Here is a 7,144-nt window from a genome sequence, read left to right as displayed (position 1 = left end):
GCTCGGTGCTTTGTGACCACCTGGAGGGGTGGGATAGGGAGGGTGAGAGGGAGATGCAAGAGGGAGGGGATATGGGGATATACGTATGCATACAGCTGATTCACTTTGTTATACAGCAGAAACTAACACAACACTGTAAAGCAATTATACTCTAATAAAGATGTTAAAAAAAAAAATTTCTCCTCACAAGGAAAGAAAAAGTGTAACTATGTGAGGTGATGGACATTAACTAGACTTACTGTGGCAGTCTTTCAAAAAAAAAAAAGTTAAAAAAAGAAAAGATATATAAGCATTGTGTTGTACATCTTAAGTACAATGTTACATGTCAATTATATCCCAATAAAACTGGAAAAGGTACTATGATGTTATGTTTGGCCTCTGTCAACAGAACCTGAAAAACTTTAACATTAGTGTTGGCAAGCGTGGAGTAAAGAAAAAGTTGCAGCATATGCATTTCAGTCACATGTACAGATGTACAGACACATACACACACAATACGTACAGGAAAAAAGACAAGAGATATAATAAAATGTCAGCAGGGTTATCCTTGGATAGTGGGTTTAAAGGGGATTTATATTTCCATATAATTTCTCATGTTTTCTACAAACTCTCAGCTTACTGTTACAATCAGAATATCACATTTTATTTTTATTTTTATTTATTTATTTTTTTTTGCGGTACGTGGGCCTCTCACTGTTGTGGCCTCTCCCGTTTCAGAGCACAGGCTCCAGATGCGCAGGCTCAGCGGCCATGGCTCACGGGCCCAGCCGCTCCGCGGCATGTGGGATCTTCCCAGACCGGGGCACGAACCCGTGTCCCCTGCATCGGCAGGCGGACTCCCAACCACTGCGCCACCAGGGAAGCCCCACATTTTATTTTTTAACCATATCAGCCTTGAAGATCAGAGTCATGGGAACAGAGGATGCAAAATATCTTGTGAGATTTTATCATACCTTAAAAATGGCTCAGGGTCATGTGGATATTGGTAAGTGGATTAAGGACTTGGTTGGCACAAAGTGCCAACATTTCAGGTTTTACTAAATCTCTTACCACCCAGCTACATAACTTCCAAGCTTATGGTCACATTCTTGGGGCAGTGGGTTATAATGAAGTCCCTCACCAACATCAGGGATGCTCTCACGTATATCTCTGGCACCCTGGAATGTTGACTAATCCTGTTCTATCCCAGACTCTCTTCGTTGAATTTATTATTCCACCTTGTGTATTTTTTCTCTATCTCCACTTCACTGCTAGACTACTGACTTTCAATTCCTTGTATCAGCGTGCCTGTCTGCAAAACCACTGCCTTTTACCCCCATCCTATTCAGTGTCACATCTGAATAAGTACAACTGATATAGCAGAAATGCAAGGAGAGCAAGTTGTGAAGTGGTGAGACCAATGAGTGACTCCAAAAGAGATGCCAACACAAGTTCAAAAGAGGAAGGGCCTCACAGTTTTCTGAAACAATAAAAACGTTATTGAAAAAATGTACATGATGTCTCATAGTTTCTATTTGGTAACCACTTTAATTTATACTCTTGGTTGTGTTTGTTAAGCCAAGGCCCCAAGGGTAGAGGTGGGGAGAAGGGAAAATAATGAAGAAATGCACATAGAAATGTTCTCAGCGTGTTTTGAAGAGTGGGATTCGGGGTATTTCATTGCCTAACCCCATGTGCTACCCCAATACTTTTCTGAGTTTTGCAAGTTTCCACTTGGAGTTGTATTGTTCATACAGTCACTCCAGTTCTCTGATTATTTTCACCTGGATGGGCCTCCTTTAGCTCAGTTACATCTTTGAAGAGAGACTTGGTGAGTAGAGCAGCAAACACAGTGGTAACTAATCCTTCAGAAATGAGGTCCCTATATATGACAGATAGATAGATAGATAGATAGACAGACAGATAGACAGGTAGCTAGATACACAGATACATAGATAGACAGTAATTTATACAAGTTTTTCCAAGTAGATACTAACCTAATAGGTTATGTGTACTTAGTGGTTTAAGAATACTTCCTGTCTTTAATAATTCCTAGAGTTGTCCAATAGGAAAGTGAGACTTTTTTCCACCTTTCCTTCCAGAAACCCTTGTATAAATGAATCTAAGTAGCCAGCTGCAAATTCCCAGTAAAACAATTTTTGAAGACACCAAAGGTTAGGTATTTTGACCAATGGGACAACATTTGATTCTAGGACTCTAGAAGTTTGGAGTCAGTGGGTCTCAGTTATTTGACTACATCTAGTCTGTGGCCCATCCTCTGTAAGTATCACTCTTAGAGCTCAGACTTTAACCATTTGAATCAAAATACAATATTGAAGTGATATTGTGGTAGGCAGAATTCTAAAAATGGTCTCCTCACGATTCCTGTCTCCTAGTTATCCTAACCCTCATCTAGGTACTACTGTGAAGGGATTTTGCAGACATAATTAAAGTTCCACAGCACCTGACTTTATTTTTTTTATTTTTATTTTTTTTTCTGTCTATGTAGGTTTTTTTTTAACATCTTTATTGGAGTATAACTGTTTTACAATGGTGTGTTAGTTTCTGCTTTACAACAAAGTGAATCAGTTATACATATACATATGTTCCCATATCTCTTCCCTCTTGCGTCTCCCTCCCTCCCATTCTGACTTTAATATACAGAGACTGAGTAACCCTGACCCAATCAGATAAGCCCTTTAAAATAAAAAATTTTCTTTGACTGATAGCAGGATAAGTAAGAGATATGAAGCATGAGAATCACTGGATGTGCCAGTGCAGGCTTGAAGATGGAGGAGGGCAGCTTCCTGCTCACAGCCAGGATAAAATGTGGATCTCAGTCCTACAGCCGCAGGGATCAGAATCTGTCCACAATCTGCATAAGCTTGGAAGTAGATTCTTTCCCAGTCTCTAGATAAGAGTCCAGCCCATTGTGAAAATAAAGCCTCATTTTAAATGGAATGGGGAAGCCCTGAAAGGGGAGGGAGCTCTCACACACTACCACTCAGACCCCAGCAGGGGGAAGGAAGAATTTCTCCCAGTCCAGCAACAGCTCAGCCACTGAGAAGCCACCACCACCCTGGACTCTCCTCCCAACTTTCTCTTTTCTTCTGTAAAAACAAAAGCCTCTCTTCTCTGTTTTTTGTACTTACCTATGGTTTGCTCTAATTCTCTGCTATTCCCAAATAAACTCATTTTGCTGGTAAAATAACTAGCTCTTTTTTTTTTTTTTAAGGTCAATAACTGACACTGACTCTGGCCTTATGATACCATGAGCAGAAAAAGCAGGTGAGGGTTCCTACAGAAATAGGAGCTTATCCTTTCTATCTTTCTTTGATTTTGGCCTTGAGATACCTTGAGAGCTCCCCTGAAGTCAAACAAGTCAAGCCTACCTAGACTTGTATAGACCTGTAAGATCAATAAATGGATATTGTTTTAAGCCACTAAATTTTTGTTAATTTATTGCATAGTAAGCAGGTGTTATTTTGTTTCCTTTACCGGTTTTATTTTTAGAGACTTATTTTATTATAAAACGACTACACACTAATTTCCCTACTTTCCTATTCTCCAAAGATAAACACTGCTAACTTTCTTTCTCTTTCCAAAAACTCCTTATGAATATGCATGAATATACAAGTATTTATGCATGACTATATGCACTCAAACACACACACACACATATAAAATTACACAACGTATTTTTTCGCTGAACAGTCTATCTTGGGCAGCTTTCTAAATCAGAACATAAAAGCCTACCTCATTCTTTGTAACAAACATGCAGTCTTGGATTATATACCTGAATTATTTTCTACTAAACCAGCCGCTTAATGAAGGGCATGTTAAATAATAAAGTGGTAACAACTTAATTTTCCATTTGCTAGTTACAAGCAATGTTAGATGTATTATTTTCTGTTATTCTGTGAGATATCAGTAAGATAAATTCCTAGAGATGGATTTGCTGGGTGAAAGGGTAAATGCAGTTGAAATTTTAACTGATACTGCAAACTAAGCAAAAGCGTACCAATTCACATCAACGCTTATGTGATGTGAGTGGGACTGTTTCTCCACAACCTTGCTATCATTGGATTCTATCAATTTTACAAAATTTTTGACAATATGCTAGGTGAACAATAGTGTCTCATTATTCTGGTTCATGTTTCTCTTATGATTGCAATGAATCATCATTTCAAACATCTTTGCTGGCCAATTTAATTTTTTTCTATGACATGCCTTTTACATCCTTTCCCCATTTTTCTCCTGGTGCATTCACCATTTTCATATCAATTTACACGAGCTCTTTGTATATTAAGGCAATCAGATGTTTGTCAGTTACGGGCATAAAAATATTTTTCACACTTTGTTTTCTTTTGATTTTGTGTATTACACAGAATTTTTCATTTTAGGAGAGAGATACTAGTCTTTTCCTTTGGGGCTTCTGGATTAAATTTCATGCTTAGAACTAGGAGCCTGTGATTTTTATCTTTATTTATTTATTTTTTTAAATGGGACTGACCTGTTCATGGTTCATTTAGGAATGCCTGGCTGTCAACAAACACTATTTTGTCTGTGGAGATAAGCTCCAGAACATGATGCTAGTATCTCTTCTTCCTCAGGGTACCACTGACACATCTACACAAATAATGTTCTCGTTTCTACCGATTCATTCAATGGGTATAAATTCATGTCAGTGATGCGTGGCCTGACTCACATAATCCCTACCTAAGAAAAATAGAAAGTGTATCTACTGGGTGACTAAGCACTGAGAGATGGCACTTATTCTTTCTCTTGTTTTTCACGGGGACATCAAGGAACTGTCCCCCTGGCCTCTGTGTACCAAACGCAGTAGAGAATGTAGCAATAGGAAGAGGTAAGAGACGCAGTGAGTGAGAAAGCGTTTCGCATTATCAAGATGTGAGGACGGGTCCTTTATTTAATTTACATTTTATTCTTCTTGTATATAGAAATAGGAACCTACCAGACGGTGATAAATGCCATTTCTCACAAAAAGTCGACAGACTTTTCTACAGCTTCTGAGTGAATAACAACCTGTTATGTTCCTCCATAACATAAGGGAAAATGCTCTCGGAACCTGAAAGACAGGCTTCTCTCTCCCCATTCCTCCGATTAAATTCAAAATTATGTTTTGAAGGAAAAAGAATTCTCCACAGAGAAACAAATAATACTTAAAAGGATCATTAAAGTCTTAACTACACTTTCTTTAATCTCAATATTAGAACTGAAGAAAATAATGGCAGTAAAAGACTAATCAACAGGCACATCAAGTATGATGCAATTACTACAGAGCACTACAAAGAGAAGTAGGATTAAATTTTTTTAATCACAAATGAATTATATGTAAGAAATAAAATTTACCACATACTTAGCACCTTGTATATACTGCTGGGCACTCTGACAGAGGAATGAAAGGATAAGACAAAGATATAATTCCAGCCGCTGAGTAAAGTATTTGGCTTTGCTTGACTCTCTGGTCAGCTTTCACTATTATGACAATGATATAATAAAACTCTCCAAAGTATAAAGGTAATAATATAAACAGTTGTGTATTCACCATTCAGCTTTGGAAATATAACACTGCCAACTGCTTACCCCTCTCCACAACTATACCCCCTGACACCTTCTCAGACGTAACTACTAACACAAAATGGGTCTTTAAAATGACCATATTTTTCTTTAGACTCTTACTATAAATGTACATACACAGATACATGTTTATATGTGTATGTATTCCTAAACAAAACATTGCACGTAGCATCACATTAACCTTATATGAATGGTTTAAGTAAGATTCTTTTGCAACTTGCTTTTGTTGCCCAACACTATCTTTGAGTGCTAGTTCATTTGTTTTCTAGGCGCATGGTGCTCCGTAGATAACTATGCAACAATTCATTTATCTACTTTCCAACTGATAGACATTTGGGCCACATTGCTTCAAACGTTTAGCTATTACAAATGATGCCACTATGAGTGGTCTAGAGCACACCTTCTTGCATATATGTGTAGGAGTTTCTCTAAAGTTTTCCCTCAGAGTAGCATTTCTGGACTTTAGTGGTCTTACTACATACAGTATCATAATTTTATGAATTTGTCCTTTGCCTTTTTAACTTTACCATCCTTTATTTATTACTATGAGGAAAATAAAATTTATTCCAAAGGAGCAACTACATCTCTCTCTCTCTGTCCCGTCTTATCCCCAAACATGTTTAGATAACTTCCACTCTCAGCTGAAGAGCCCCCCTAAGCAAAACGACTGCTTTCCGGGGGCCAGTCATAGCCTAGTTTATAAGTCAACACCACCTGAAAGCCTATCGTGTGACAGTTTCTACAAGAGTATAACAGAGGTAGGGCTTAAACACTCATCCTTTCACCCCATCATCTTCCATATCTCGAACACATCTTCCTACAGATCCTCCTCAAAATCTGTGAAAGGCACTCAAAGTCAAAATTCATTTTACTTTCTGACTTTCATCCCTCTTTTCACCTTTACATTCTTGTACAATCAAGCATGTACCTCCCACACTCCAGCCACACACTAGAAACTCCCCCATCTCTCACCCCTGCCAAAGTCTTGCTCATCTTTCAACATCATGAGCAAGTGGCTCCTTCAATATCTCCCAAACTTTCCTGATTGGAATTAACCCTTCTCTTCTTTGCACCATCTCAGATAGAATTCAAACAAACAAACAAAAAACACACAAAGCAGTCTTCATTGCATAGTTTTTGTAATATGGTTCTACCATCCTTCTAAGTAGTTCCTGAGGCCAAGAGTCTCATCTCTTGAATCTTCATTGTCCTTACAATGGTTCTGGATGTAAAGATAAGTTATATATACACCACTGGCAGGTAAAACTTTAGATAAACTCTTGCCCACATTACAGGAGGAGACATGTTCTAGACTGCTCAGGGCAGCATTGTTTGTGCTAGCTAATATACACAAGTTCAACTTTAGGGAGAAAAATGCTGAATAGTTTTGACGCACTTTAGGACATGAGACCCCAAAATACGGCGCACTGGCACATTGACTTTTTTTTTTTTTTTTTTTTTTTTTTGCGGTATGCGGGCCTCCCTCTGTCGTGGCCTCTCCCGTTGCGGAGCACAGGCTCCGGACGCGCAGGCCCAGCGGCCATGGCTCACGGGCCCAGCCGCT

The 7,144-nt window shown here is 38.5% G+C and overlaps 1 protein-coding gene across 6 annotated transcripts in view; it reads right to left on the bottom strand.

Moving 5' to 3' along the window:
* Positions 1-7,144, bottom strand: part of MAST4 (microtubule associated serine/threonine kinase family member 4) — a 599,104-nt gene that overhangs the window by 116,852 nt on the left and 475,108 nt on the right. The window lies entirely within an intron of this gene.

This window comes from Physeter macrocephalus, chromosome 8 (genome assembly GCF_002837175.3).
Source record: "Physeter macrocephalus isolate SW-GA chromosome 8, ASM283717v5, whole genome shotgun sequence".
NCBI lineage: Eukaryota > Metazoa > Chordata > Mammalia > Artiodactyla > Physeteridae > Physeter > Physeter macrocephalus.
The sequence above is the reverse complement of the archived record's forward strand: the minus strand, read 5'-3'. Positions and strand labels throughout refer to the sequence as shown.